Raw genomic sequence first — 14,887 nt, 5'->3', positions numbered from 1 at the left:
TATATACTTAATCTATAGTTTAAGAATAACTCTGAAAATCTTTAGTTGATAATGTCTAAGTAACGTATTTTTCATACTAACCCTTTCGGAACCGAAAATGTTTTCTCAAAAGGGCAAAACAAAACGACCTAATCCTCAACAAATGTACTTTCCACATACATCAGGAACCATAACTAATGGTTATGATACTAATGAACTAAAGCAAAAGGACACTTTCTTAGAGCTTTAGACGATGGGGTTAGGTAAACAAGAAAATGTCGGTGATTTGCTTGAAGAAATCTAATTTGTATGTACAAATTTTTCTTTATTTGAAAATCAAAATTAATCAGTTAACCTCAGAAACTATAGAGAATGTAGCACTCAACACCTAATGATAAAAATCTATTGAGAACATTACTTCCTTTTACAGCAGGCAAAATCGTTGACAAATAATAATGCTACCGTTCCTTCATTACCATTTCGTGTATCAGTACAGTTTTCTTTGAATGTGTGGGTGTGGGTCTTAAATTTATAAAACTGGTTATTTGTGTAGAATAAATTTAGTTAATCTGTGGGAATTAACTCAAAACAATAAAAATTATATGTATAACAAACATGAAAAAACAAGAAATGCTACAAGTTAATTTTTGAATAGATATTTTCAATTTTGTTCTCGAAATTACATAGGCATCGTGTTCGAATGATTTAATGTACCTATTACATTAAACAGTGATAATGTTTTATCTTGTTTGGTGTATTTTCTAAAACATTGTTGAGACTAAAATTATTAATAACATAACATTCATGGTAAACAACTTTTCTACAAGTGTATAATTGGTTGCGGTACAAAACAAAAATTTGATTTGTGTCAGAGAGGTACATGTACACAAAATAAAATTTCGCTAATCTATACTAAATGTGTATTTAAATTTAAAATAAAATAAAGTAAAATCACCTCCTGTTATAGGCAACCCCCAATACCCACATTCATCCATTTTCTTCGGCAAATTTAGGTGATTAGGAGATGGCGCAGCGGTTTGCAGTGGCACTTACTATTTCTTCGATGTTTAAAGAAGGTTTAGCTTAAAACATTAACTTAAAACATTCAAATTTGAACCAATAAGTACACTGTCGAGCATAAAACTCGGGTCAGCTTGTCATATGAAGTTATTTTACAAATTTTCATTTTTTTCGGATTTTTTTCGGTTGTAACATATTCTACTAACTAATTGCTTGAAAAAGCTGTTGTTGCGATAAGTGGTTGACAAAAAAAGGACCCTCCACCCAAATTCTTAAAAAGCATTATCAGCATTTTTTTTGGTGTTATCTGTCAATTGCAACAATTCAAAATTTGCGTGATTTACGTGATAATTGGAGCACATTACATATAAGGGGGAGAATTTTTGAATACGAAGAGTTGTCAAATAGAATAGATGATGGGAAGAAGAGTAAAATTTAGGTATTCCAAAACACAGTTGATGTAACAGTTGTGAACACTCGACCTCATGATGAATAATTCTTTTAAGAAATGATGACGAAGTCTTAACACGCCTAGATTTTAGAGTATCGAAACCAAAGCTTTCCAAAAGATTGGACTGAGGAGTTTTCCTAACAGGATAAACACCATCTACCTTGTATGTTAAAAACTTCACGAAGCGCCTCTGAATTTTTCAAGAGCATCAAGATAAATTTGAAATGACGGAGCCCACACGATACTTGCATATTCTAATTTGGAACGAACAAAAGCAGAGTACAAAGTACAAAGAGTCCTGATGTCAGTAAAGCAACTACTAAACCTGATTATAAAGCCTAGGTTCTTAAAAGCATCAGTGACTGCATTATTAATGTGGTAAGGAAAGGTAAATTTAGCATCAAAGATAATTCCCAAGTCTTTAAAAGAATCTACTTTTAAAAACAAAGATGTATTGCCAGCGTAATCGAAAGATATTTTCTGGTTCTTATTCGTCAAGGACATAACGCAACATTTTCCATAGTTTCATAACTTCAAATTAAGGGGTGACCCGAATTTTATGCTCGGTAGTGTAGATGTTAAAATTTGAAATATTAGTTCTGTATGACGAATACAAGGTGATTCTTCAGAATATTTTAACCGGTAATAGATCTCATCAAATGTAAACATTTTTCTATGTGGCATTTTGCCGAAATTTGTAGGGAATAAAAATCCGTATTCCATCTTCAACAAATCGGTTATTCTAAAAAGTACTTATAATGTAGGACCTCATATTTTGTCTAATCGTCTTAACAGTCAAGACTATTTAGATTTCTTGAGGAAAATTTTGCTAGAGAACGTACCGTTGGCGGTTCGTTTCAACATTTGGTTTTTACAAGATGGAGCACCTCCACATTACGCAAATGTCGTGCGTCGGTGGTTAAATGGACATTTCCTAGACCTGCACGGTCGCCGGATTTAAATCCGTGCGATTATTTTTTATGGGCGCATAAGAAACAATTAATTTATGCAAGCTCTATTAACACCAGAGAAGAATTGTTAGCAGGAGTGACTGAAGCAGCGGAAACACTTCGTAACAATCCTGCAGTGGTCAAACGAGCAATATCATCTCTGGTACGCAGGGCGGAGCTTTGTATAGAATGGAACTTTGAACAATTATGTACTTTGAAATTTAACAAAATAATAGTATTTAACATTACTAGCATGGTAAAAGACAGAAGGATATGACTGGCGAGCCGCAGGCGAGCCAGTCACCTTTTGGAGCCAGTAAAAACCCGTTACCTTGCGTGTATTGTTCAATATTTTATTTGTTTCTCACTTGTAAATAACTGTTATAAACTATTAAAAACTCTAGAAGGTCCAATATTTGAAGAAACATCGTATGAGCTTAAGACATATTGGCTTGGAAACGCACGTCAGCATGGCACTTATCATAGCACTTATTGTGTTGTCTAGTTCTGTCATTTAGATTTTTCGATTTATCCTTTTCGATGTATTGAAATGAGTGTGGCGCAAGCTATATTACTGAGGAAGCAGCAATTGTGAGTGAAAATTTACCTGAATCAATTCTGGTTGTTCAACTTATAATAGTTTAAAATGTTTAAAATACATGGCTGTATGATTACGAGCAGGGCTGTAAAAATGTTACTGGCTAGCCATTTTTGACAGGCTATAGCCAGTTAAGTGACATTTTCATGTTGAATACAGTGACTTAGTAAATTAATGTTTATAAGTGAGGAACAAATAAAATTTATTATTTTTCAAATAAGTTTTTATTACAAGGGCATTGGATCTATGTAAAAATGGCATGGTCACGCCATTTGTCTTAATTTAACCAAAAATGGGGTTTAAGAATAATTGCACTTTATTACTTTTGAAGTTAATTTTCTCCAAAACTTCTGAAGCAACTACACATTTACCACATTTCAGTTTTTCATGAATTCCTAACGAAATTGCAGATTCTTACAGTTAAATTTAAATTTGTGTTCGTAAATTTTACTATGTTCATTGATACTGTAAATTACACCTAATACAAAAATTAATATAAATTCATAATATAAATAAATAAATATATATATGACTTCCTAATTCGAAAATAATACAATATAATTTACACTTAAAAAAAGACACAGAAACTATAAACTGTCGTTTTTTCTTTCTTCAGGCGTTGACTGGAATGCCGTAGCCACCCTGAGCAGCGTTGTTCTACTTCTTTTTCTATTGCGGAATGGGTCTTCATTGTAATTTCTTCAAAAATAAAAATTGTAATAATTATATTTATTGCAACAAAAAATACCTTTCATGATATTCATTGTTTTTGTCCCAGCCATTTTGGAATTTTCCTACCGAACAAACAAACTACAGCAAATTCGCTGATTTTTTTTTTTTTTTAAATACACGCCCCACATTGTTCTTTTTGCCATTACCACCTATCTGGGACAATAGCAGTTCCTGAAATAAGAAAAGAAGAAAATATTTTTATGTGTAGGTATATATCGAGTGACTCTGAAATAAGTTCGGAAAATAAAACCACAACATCACGAAGTAGAGAAAATTTGAAGTAATTTCTTTTATCTAGTCCTAATTCAGGGGAAAAAATATCAAGATCTACACCTCATTCAGTGCCATTTGTTTTCATCTAAGCAATACACGGCAAAAACAAAGAAAAAATTTAGTCACAATGGAAACTGAACAAATCATTGCCGCATCATTTACATTTAACAAGATGTTCCGTATTTGTTTCTTGAAACTGGAGCAGCAAATTAATTACTTTGAATCCGTGTGACAATTAAAGGATTTTTTTTCCGAATCTATTTGGAAGTCACCGCGTATGTATAACACACAGGGTGCTTCACTATCAGTGGCGGCTCGTGGTGATTTTTGATGGGTGGGCAAAGCATTATAGGTAGGTTATAACATGTTTGAAAAAAATATATATACATGTATATAATTAATCATGTTTGTGAGAATGTGTTTTTGTTTTGGTGCTGCATGTGAATCAATATAATATAACAAATATTTTATGTATATTACAGATATATTATTTTATAAATGTTACTTACATTGTCGTTCAGCAAGAACCAACGAGAACGTCGAAAACTCTTGCTAGAAGAGGAAAGAGGAGCAAAAAAAAGGTTCAGCACATAAATAGATTTGTTAGGAGTTTATAGAACTATAAACACAAATAATGATCCCAACATGTAAAGATTTTGAAACAACATGACGAGAAAACGTTAAATTTGAAACCTTTGAGATAAGCTACACTTAGAAAAAGCAGCAATTTGGAAAAATATTGTAAAAGCAAAATTAAAAATGCCAAATGAAACAAAAAATAAATTCTCAAAATATTAACAAAATTAACAATAACAAATAAAATAAAAATAACTCCAAAACAATCGTTCTGAAGACCACTAATTACCAAAGACTCCTCCAAAAACTTTTTAAATTTATCATCGAATTTACTTTAAGAGAAATTTGCGATTCATCTTGTCCCCGAAATGTGTGTTTTTGTGTAGCCAAGAAAATTATCGTATTGAATAAACGCTGAATTTAAGAAAATTTTCTATAGTTTCACTTCGTTCTCTAAGTAATTTTCGTTTATTCAGATTGGTCATGTTTTTGTAAAGCAGTAGCGATATATTTTATATCGCTCAACTTGTGGAATTCTAAAGTGTTCGTAATTTAATTTTATGGTAATTAGCAGACAATTCCAACAGTTTTGTTTGTTGTTTCACTACCGATCAGCCAATAGGTAATATTTATTGTCCGAATTTTGATTAAAGCCTTTATTACTGCCACGAGAGTTTGTGATGACCAACTGTTTCATTTCGGGACATGATCTTAATTTATAAACAAATAATTCATAAACATCAAGTTCCATACTACTGAATTTATTTATTAAAAACAAAAACTCAATGTCTTTAATACCTTCTTTACCACCTCTCTAATATTATTTGCACAGCTTACAGTCGGATTTGCCTTTAAAAAAAATTGCTAGAGAGTACCTACTTTGGTACCCGCCTGTTTGGTAATTTGAATAAGCTATATTTTATAATTAAATGCACTATCCAGAATGCAGTTTCTGATCTGACTGAATTCAATTGAGTCGTGTCTCCGACGAGGACGAACCATGCCGAGTACTTCCGATTTTCAGGGTGGATTTGTCCATCTAGAAGCGCGTAGCAAACGTGTGCGGAGAGTCTGAATTAAATAATAAATTAAGCGCATATTTAACTTTTGTTGACTCTGCTACAGTTATATTTATGAAACAAAAATGCATATGTAATAATAAAAAAATACACATGTCAGATACGTACTGCAATAATAAATGTATTGTTACGATTGACGGGCGTATAATAAATCGGGCGTTGGTGAAACTCAAATATTTATTTCTTTAGCTCGAATTACAACACTATCTATTGCAACGAATATGTGCAGAAATTAATCCGGCGCTCTTGACTGTCTTCACTGACTGAATGAATCCATTACCTACGGTCGCCTCTATTTAAACCCATAGTCTCTGATCGAGATCCTTCACGAACATCCATCGCGACTCCGCTTCGAGACTCCCCTGGACGCCGCTTCGAGACGCTCCAGACCTGTCTTTATGCGCCCGCCTCTCGGCCGTCAACAGCGATGATTCACCCATCAGCGCCGTGCGTACGTCCAGAAGGCTCTCGACCGCCATAGGCGTCGTACTGGGGCCGCGTAAGGGTGTATTTCGTAACACTGCCCCCCTCTTCAAATCCGATCGTCCCGATCGGAAGCGTCTTCGTTGTTTCCTTCGTACCGTTTTAGTCGATCGAGATGAACGATCTTCATCTTCGTCTTTGGTCCACGTTGGATCCGATAAACTACGTCATTTATTCTAGTGACGATAGTGTATGGACCTTCCCAGTCAGGAGCCAGTTTTGGGCAACGTCCCTTCTTCCGTCGGGGGTTATACAGCCACACCAAGTCATCTTCCTGGAATCCGCCACAGTTGGCCTTCACATCATAACGGGTCTTCATTCGGTCACTGGCAATCTTGATCCGGCCCCTCACTAGTTCATGCACGTCGACCAACTTCTCTTTCAGTTCGTCCACGTAGTCACGTACTTCCATTGGTTCTTCGGATGGCAATCCAAAGACTAGGTCACAGGGTAGCCGCAGTTCCTTCCCAAATACAACGTAAGCAGGTGTTTGACCCGTGGTGTCGTGGATAGCTGCGCGGTAGGCCAGCAGGAATAGTGGAAGGTGCTGGTCCCAATCCCTTTGGTGGTCTTCTACCACTTTCGAAAGGTGTTGCTCCATAGTCCGATTGAACCTTTCCACCATGCCGTCGGACTGTGGGTGTAGTGGCGTTGTCCTTGTCTTACGTATTCCCAGTAGCTGCATCACTCTTTGGAAGACGTTGGATTCGAAATTGCGTCCCTGGTCTGAGTGAAGTTCCAAGGGGACGCCAAACCTACTGATCCAATTGTCAACCAGTACTTTCGCGACCGTGACGGCTTCCTGATTTGGAATGGCATAGGCATCTGGCCACTTGCTGAAGTAGTCGCTAGCCACCAGGATAAACTTGTTGCCGTCGTTTGTTACAGGGAACGGACCAGCCACATCGATGGCGATTCTTTCGAAAGGTGCCCCAACATTATATTTCATCATCTTTCCCCTCGCCCTGGTATGAGGACCTTGGCTGGCCGCACACGTCGTACACTTGCGACACCAACTTTCGACGTCGTCACGATAGCCTACCCAATAAAACCTCTCCCGGATTTTCGACAAAGTCTTGTTCACTCCGAAGTGGGCTCCAGATGTTCCGGCATGAACTTCCTCTAAGACCTTGGAAACCTTTACCTTGGGGAGTACCAGCATCGTCTTAGAGGTACGCCCATCAGGACTCTCCCACTTCCGCTTCAAGAGCCCATTTTCCATGACCAAGGAATCCCATTGGGCCCATAACGCCTTCAAACTGGGAGATTGGTCGGACAATTCTGCCCAGCCGGGTCGTTCGACTCCTTCCTCCTTCCACTTTAATATTGGCCCGATTATGTCGTCTGCTTCTTGTTCACGCTTTAGGCGCGCCGTTGTCCATTCTTCATCTTGCTCAAAAAGCGTTCGACGAACGGGCAGGTTCCCTTCTTCGGCGTCGATTCTGTCGCAGTGCTTGCACTCTCCGCACGGACGTCTTGACAAAGCGTCAGCGTTGTTGTGCGACCCGCTCGGTGTTTGATCCTAAAGTGGTACTGCTGTAGTCTTTCCAGCCAACGCGCTACTTTGCCCTCGGGATTCTTTATCCGCAGTAGCCACGAAAGGGCAGCGTGGTCGGTCCTGATCAGAAACTCCTGTCCGTATAGATACTTGTGGAAGTGGTTGACGGCTTTGACAATGGCTAGCAGTTCCTTCCTTGTGGCACAGTAATTTCTCTCTGGTTTGGAATGTAATTTACTAAAATATTCGATAACCCTTTCCTCCCCATCTTGTATCTGCGACAATACGGCTCCAACTCCCGAGTTACTCGCATCGGTATCGAGGACGAACATTCCTTTGTCCCTGGGGTAAGCCAAAATGGGGCTGGTGCACAAAGCCGTCTTCAGTCTCTTAAAGGCCATCTCACATGTACTGCTCCACTTGAAAGTCGCCTTCTGCTCCGTCAGTTGGTGTAACGGTGCTGCGATGTCGGCATACCCTTCTACAAATCGTCGGTAATATGTGCAGAGTCCCAAGAAGCTTCGTAGTTCATGCTTGTCTCTTGGTATGGGCCAATCCCGGATAGCAAGAACTTTCGTCGGGTTGGTTTCTATTCCTTTCTCCGACACGATATGGCCCAGGAATTCGACTCTTTTCTGGAAGAGCGAGCATTTCTTGGGATTTAGTTTCAAACGAGCCTTTTCCATTCGTTCTAGCACCTCCTCGAGATTCTTCAGATGGTCGTCAAACGTTTTGCCCATAATCATGACGTCGTCGAGGTATACCAGACAGGTCTTTCATGTCAACCCTTTTAGCACCATCTCCATCAGTCGCTCGAATGTTGCTGGCGCATTACATAACCCGAAGGGCATAACGGTGAAGTGATAGAGGCCACTTCCGGTGGAGAACGCAGTCTTTTCTTTGTCGTCCGGGTGCAAGCCTACTTGCCAGTAGCCACTCTTCAAGTCCAAGGTCGAAAACCACGCCGAGCCGGATAAGGTCGTCAAGGTATCGTCTATTCGAGGAAGGGGGTAACTGTCTTTCTTCGTGACGTCGTTCAGTTTCCTGTAATCGACGCAAAATCGGGTAGTCCCGTCCTTCTTGGTAACCAAGACTACTGGAGATGACCACGCGCTGTTGGATTCTTCGATTACCCCATCTCTCAACATGTTGTCCACGAGTCTTGTAGCTTCTTCTTGTTTGGCTAGGGGTAGTCTTCGAGGAGCCTGACGGATCGGTTGCGTGTTACCAGTGTTTATTCGGTGTTCTACGATGTTGGTCTTCCCGAATGGTTCCTCCTCTGAGGCGAAGACATTACGGTGCCTACGAATGAGTCCTTTGGCCAGTTTTCTCTCACGAGCAGACAGCTGGTCCCAGTTGACCTCCAAGCCTTTGGTATCCCCTTCCTTAGACTCATTTTCAACGTCTTCTTCCTCGCAGTTCAATACTCGGGTGACTGGCTCACACATTCCGATAATCTCCCCTTTTCTAATATTGACTGCATTGGGAAACACGTTTGCCACACGTAAGGGTATGTCACGATCGGTTTTGACTAGGGTGCTCGCGATCAGGAGCTTGTGGGTCGAGTCACGTGCCGGCTGCACCATCCCCAAACTGTATCCGGGGTTCGTCTCTACTCTGGCGGGGACGATGACTTCTGCATTACCATCTACCTTCGTTGTCTGACAGACCACTAGTCTGACCGTTGCAGCTTCCACATTCGGACGTCCCAGCACAAATTCTTCGGCTCCAAAACGCAGAATTTTCTGTTCTGGATCGATCATTAAACCATACCGGCTGATTAGGTCCATTCCCAGAATGAAATCGTCAGCGATTTCCGCCACCAGAACTTCATGCCTTATTCGGAGTCGACCGAGCTCTACATTCACCACCGCTGTACCCAGAACCGGTGTTGTTTCTCCCGTGACCGTCTTCACATTCGTGGCGGTACATACTGATTTAATCTGACAATTTTGTAACCTGGATCTGCGTGCAAGGGACACTTCAGCTCCTGTGTCGATGATGATCTTCGATTCCCGTCCATTGATTTTTCCGCTGATTGTCGGACTATCGACGCTCCCCGCGATACTTCTAACCATTACAGTTGTTGGGGCTTCTCTTTTAGCAGCCAGTACGCGCCCCGAGGTACCGACTGCCTTTAGTTTTCCTGCTCCTGATGTAGACGAGGTCGCGGCTGCGATCTCCTCATCGGCCCTGGCGATCTAACACGGCAATCCCTCCTAACATGCCCTTGACGCCCACACCTGTAACATTCTAGGCGCCCTCCATGTTGTCTAGAACTGCCCGTCTTGATTTCGGCAATTATTTCGCGGGCGAATTTCTCAAAGTTCTCTCTTATTTTGTCGAGACTCTCTTGAATAGGGTTTACTTCGCCCTCAACCCCGATGCCTCGTATCTTAACGTTGGAACGAGGTGAGCTGTTGTATGCGGCGTCCACTTCTAACGCTCGAATCAGCGCCTCGGATGGTTTCTTGAACCCGGAGATTTGCAGGACTCTTCTTACCTCACTATCTCTTACGCCGTTTACGAAGGTTTCTGCTGCCAGTCTGTCTTGGAAGTCTTGCGGAGCTTCAGGATAGGCGAGGTGTACCAAGCGTTTAACATCAGCCGCAAACTCCTGAAGAGATTCACTACTCTTCTGAATCCTAGATTTAAGCTGCACTACGAAAACTTGCCGGAGGTGTTCATCTCCAAATCTGAGTTCAAGGGCGGTCGTCAAGGCGGTATAGTCCTTCTGGTTCTCTTCTGATAATGTCTGTAGAATCTCCAGGGCCGCACCTCGTAGTGCTACCCAGTAAACACAGTTACGTCGTAGCGATGTTAATGCCACTTAACTCTGTCTACGATCTTGTTAGCTGTTACATCCCAAACTGCGTACATTTGCTTTCCCTGTGCTATGTAATGTAATCAACAGTGACCCATGCTTGTAACATACTGGTGACATCCACATTGTTTCAGACTAGAGACGTGCTCGCTGGTACATCATCATAACGTTGTGTTAGTATGTCGCTAGATTCTCTATATTTTGATGTATCTGTTACGTTTTATTTTAAACGCCAATATAACGTATTAAATGGACATAGACGTTACGTATATATCGCAACATCGTAAACATATGACTCTCAGTATATTTTATTAACATGATCTATGCGATATGAATAGGCATTTCAGAAAGTCTAGTTACCATTTAGGGATATGGATATGGAGAGTAAAATTTAGAGCTTACAGTAAATTATTATTTTATTCAATGTTTGAAAAAATATAATATGTAATAAGTAATAAAATACAAAAATTAATATAAATTCATAATATAAATAAATAAATATATGCATGATTTCCTAATTCGAAAATAATACAATATAATTTACACTTAAAAAAAGACACAGAAACTATAAACTGTCGTTGTTTTTTCTTTCTTCAGGCGTTGACTAGAATGCCGTAGCCACTCTGAGCAGCGTTGTTCTACTTCTTTTTCTGTTGCGGAATGGGTCTTCATTGTAATTTCTTCAAAAAAAAAAAATTGTAATAATTATATTTATTGCAAAAAAAAAATACCTTTCATAATATTCATTGTTTTTATCCCGGCCATTTTGGAATTTTCCTACCGAACAAACAAGCTACAGCAAATTCGCTGATTTTTTTTTTTTAATATACGCCCCACATTGTTCTTTTTCCCATTACCACCTATCTGGGACAATAGCAGTTCCTAAAATAAGAAAAGAAGAAAATATTTTTATGTGTATATATCGAGTGACTCTGAAATAAGTTCGGAAAATAAAACCACATCACGAAGTAGAGAAAATTTTAAGTAATTTCTTTTATCTAGTTCTAATTCAGGGGAAAAAATATCAAGATCTACACCTCATTCAGTGCCATTTGTTTTCATCTAAACAACACACAGCAAAAAAATTAGTCACAATGGAAACTGAATAAATCATTGCCGCATCATTTACATTTAACACTGGAGCAGCAATTTAATTACTTTGAATCCGTGTGACAATTAAAGGATTTTTTTTCCGAATCTATTTGGAAGTCACCGCGTATGTATAACATACAGGGTGCTTCACTATAAGACTTTTCTGCAACCCACTATGCATGTAACGTGTTAAGCGAAATGTGTCATGTTTAGTAGGTTCCTAAAAAGTGTTATAGTATTACAGGCATCTACCTGTATATAATATCCAAAATTATGTTATATGTAAGTACATATAAATATATTTAGTCCAGTCATTTTAGCATAAAAAAGGGATCAACCTCGGAATGAGAGACAAGAAGCTGAATTTTTGTATACGCCTTAATTTTGGCGTTCTAAAAGTTGTCTCAAAAGTCTCATAAAATCTCGTGTCTGCGTCGTAAGTTATTCAAGGTCAAAGGTCAAGAAAAACAGTTTTTTGCAATTATCTCAGTTTCTATTGCTCCAATGATGTTAACAATTATTATCATAATCGTAGAACACAAAATTTGGGACAAATTTTATATGAAATATAAAATGCATGCGCTCAATCGTTGTTGAGATAGAGGACAGTGAGCGCGCAGCGCTCGTCCATACTTACTGTAATGCAATCAACCGTGAATATATGTGAATACTACCTTGAATTTTGAATAATTTGTTTTATTAATCAATTAATACATTGTATTTAATAACATTTTACATATTTTCAATATATTCATAGAATAATACTTACCTACTTTGTGTAATTAAAAACTCATTTAATGAAATATTTATTGTATATCTCAATTTATTTAGGTATATCTTTAAAATGTGTAAGTTTTTAAATACTTATTTTTCTATCATGATTATAACTGGAAGGTCTGGACACAACAATTCAGGTCACTGAAGATGACGACGATGAAACAGAAATTCCCGAACGTCCAGAAGATGACGGTGAAGAAGAAGAAAATTGATACTTTTGTTCTATAAATTATTAAAAATTTATAGATTTTCACTGCAATTCAATTTCAATCGTAAGAAATGTACAGCTGCTGAATAAAGATAAAATTAAAATATATTAACTCGTTTTACTTCCTTAAAATTTACTTTGAAAAAATTAATATAACTTTAAGATATATAATAATCTAACCTAAGATATACCTACAATAAATATGTCATTTAAAGAGTTTTTAATTACACAAAGTAGGTAAGTATCATTAAATAAATGTATTGAAAATATGCAAGATGTTATTAAATGCAATGTATTAACTGATAAATAATACAAATTTTTCAAAATTCAAGGTAGTATTCACAGATATTCACGGTTGATTGTATTACAGTATGTATGGATGAACGCTGCGCGCCCACTGCCCTCTATCTCAAAAACGATTAAGTGTATCAAAAAATGTTTCAAATAAAATTTGTCCCAAATTTTGTGCTCTACAATTATGATAATAAGTGTTAACATCATTAGAGCAATAGAAACCGAGATAATCGCAATATAATGTTTTTCTTGACCTTTGACCTTGAATAACTTACGACGCAGACACGAGATTTTATGAGACTTTTGAGACAACTTTTAGAACGCTAAAATGAAGGTATATACGAAAATTCAGCTTATTATCTCTCATTCCGAGATTGATCGCTAATTTGACTGGACTAATTGTATTTTTTTAACTTACAAAGAAACCTGCTTGTTGTAGTAGGCAGAGATAATCTTCTAATTCCTCAAAATTTGTTTACCTGTGGTCTTGGCGGCATATCTTCTATTACTGTTTTCTTTTTGATTTGTCACATTTGATGACGTTTTCATATTGGAGATTTGTTCACCCGTTTCCTTTAGAATTTCTTTTGTTTCGCACATATTTTTTGTATTTGTTTCAAGTCTAGAGTAAAATTATGTTCATTAGCACCTATTTCATAAAAAATTGCAGTAACATACCTTTGCAACATGTTATGGCAAAGCGCCTCACTTTCAAAAACAATCACCGTAAGTTCATCAAAATCAGCGGGAGTATCTTCAGTGATTAATGGTGGTATTTCCAGCTTGTCTGAAAAAACTGTTGTTGTTATTTACGTACAGTTATCAAAAACAACAGAAGCATGTAAAAATTAAAATGATTACTTCATTAGAATTATATTAACTTACCTAGTGTAAATTCAACCCACACTGAATGGCACAATTTCATAAAACTGCATTAAAAATGAAGTGAGTTACGGATTCACGAGAAAGGTTCGGTGGTTGTGAACCAAATGGCTAAATGGAATTCGACAGCTTCACTGTGAGTATGAAGTGCAATAACCATAAATACGGAAAAAAGGGATCGTCCGACTCATAGACAAACCAAACCAACAAAGGTCCGACTGCGCCCTCCAAACATCTGGTGGATAATAAATGCAGAAATTGAGCGTTATTTTTTCATTAGATAAAATAAATTTAATAAAATCAAAATTAACCACTCTCTAGTTTTTTTGCTACCCATCATCGCTTTATAAACGTCTTTATAAAATCAAAATTCGACGAATGAACTCTTCAAAACCTTGTCCCGTTTCAGGGACAATGGGCAAAGAATTTTTATGGCTTTGTTTGTGTCGTTTGGTCTTTCCTATATTACCCCAGATGTTTAAGGTGACCAGACGTACCGATTTGATCGGAACTGTACCGATTTCAATAGTCTAATAATTCCGATTTCAAATTTCGTTCAATAAATGTTCCGATTAAAACATTCGTTCCGTGAATGTTCCGATTTCTATAAATCTGATAAGAATAAAGATAAATCCTCGGATAAATCACTAATTTTCATGAATAGTAATTTTATTTTGTGAAAAATTGGGAACAAAACTTGTATCGATACGGTTATCAGCACTGTTTTAAATGTCAGCAGATGTCAGTACTGTTAGTATATTACACCTAAAAATTTTCAAAGCAGTTATATATCAGATTACGATGGAAATGGAAACTAATGTTCCGATTTTGGACTTTTGAAATCTGGTCACCTTACAGATGTTCTATTTATAATTTGCCAAGCAGGTACTTACAAAATAACATTTCAAGTGAACAAGTTTACAGAAATAATTCTTAGAAATTATTACAATGAAAAAAACTTGTCTTTGGTGTATTTCTAATAAAGCCGTTGTATTTTTCGCTCTGAATATAATTATTAATTAAGCATTACGAACTCACTGACGAATGTCACTTTTTAAAGAATACGACGACCCACATCTAATTGACCATATAATCTTTAACAATAAATTTCAAATAATACCATAGTGGTTTTTTTAAATTTTGATAAGGTGTTGTAAAACTATTTCTGTTT

At 37.4% G+C, this 14,887-nt stretch overlaps 1 long non-coding RNA gene across 1 annotated transcript; it reads right to left on the bottom strand.

Moving 5' to 3' along the window:
- Positions 1–11,008: 11,008 nt before the first annotated feature.
- LOC135136414 (uncharacterized) lies at positions 11,009–13,947 on the bottom strand. Its single transcript, XR_010281702.1, has 4 exons — positions 13,513–13,947; positions 13,253–13,456; positions 11,195–11,345; positions 11,009–11,143 (listed from the first exon to the last, which is right to left on the bottom strand). It is a non-coding gene; the product is annotated as an uncharacterized LOC135136414 (long non-coding RNA).
- Positions 13,948–14,887: the final 940 nt, after the last annotated feature.

Source organism: Zophobas morio, unplaced genomic scaffold (assembly GCF_036711695.1).
Source record: "Zophobas morio isolate AGI-343-1 ecotype UQ-CSIRO unplaced genomic scaffold, CSIRO_AGI_Zmor_V1 ptg000026l, whole genome shotgun sequence".
NCBI lineage: Eukaryota > Metazoa > Arthropoda > Insecta > Coleoptera > Tenebrionidae > Zophobas > Zophobas morio.
This window is presented reverse-complemented; position numbering and strand designations above follow the sequence as displayed.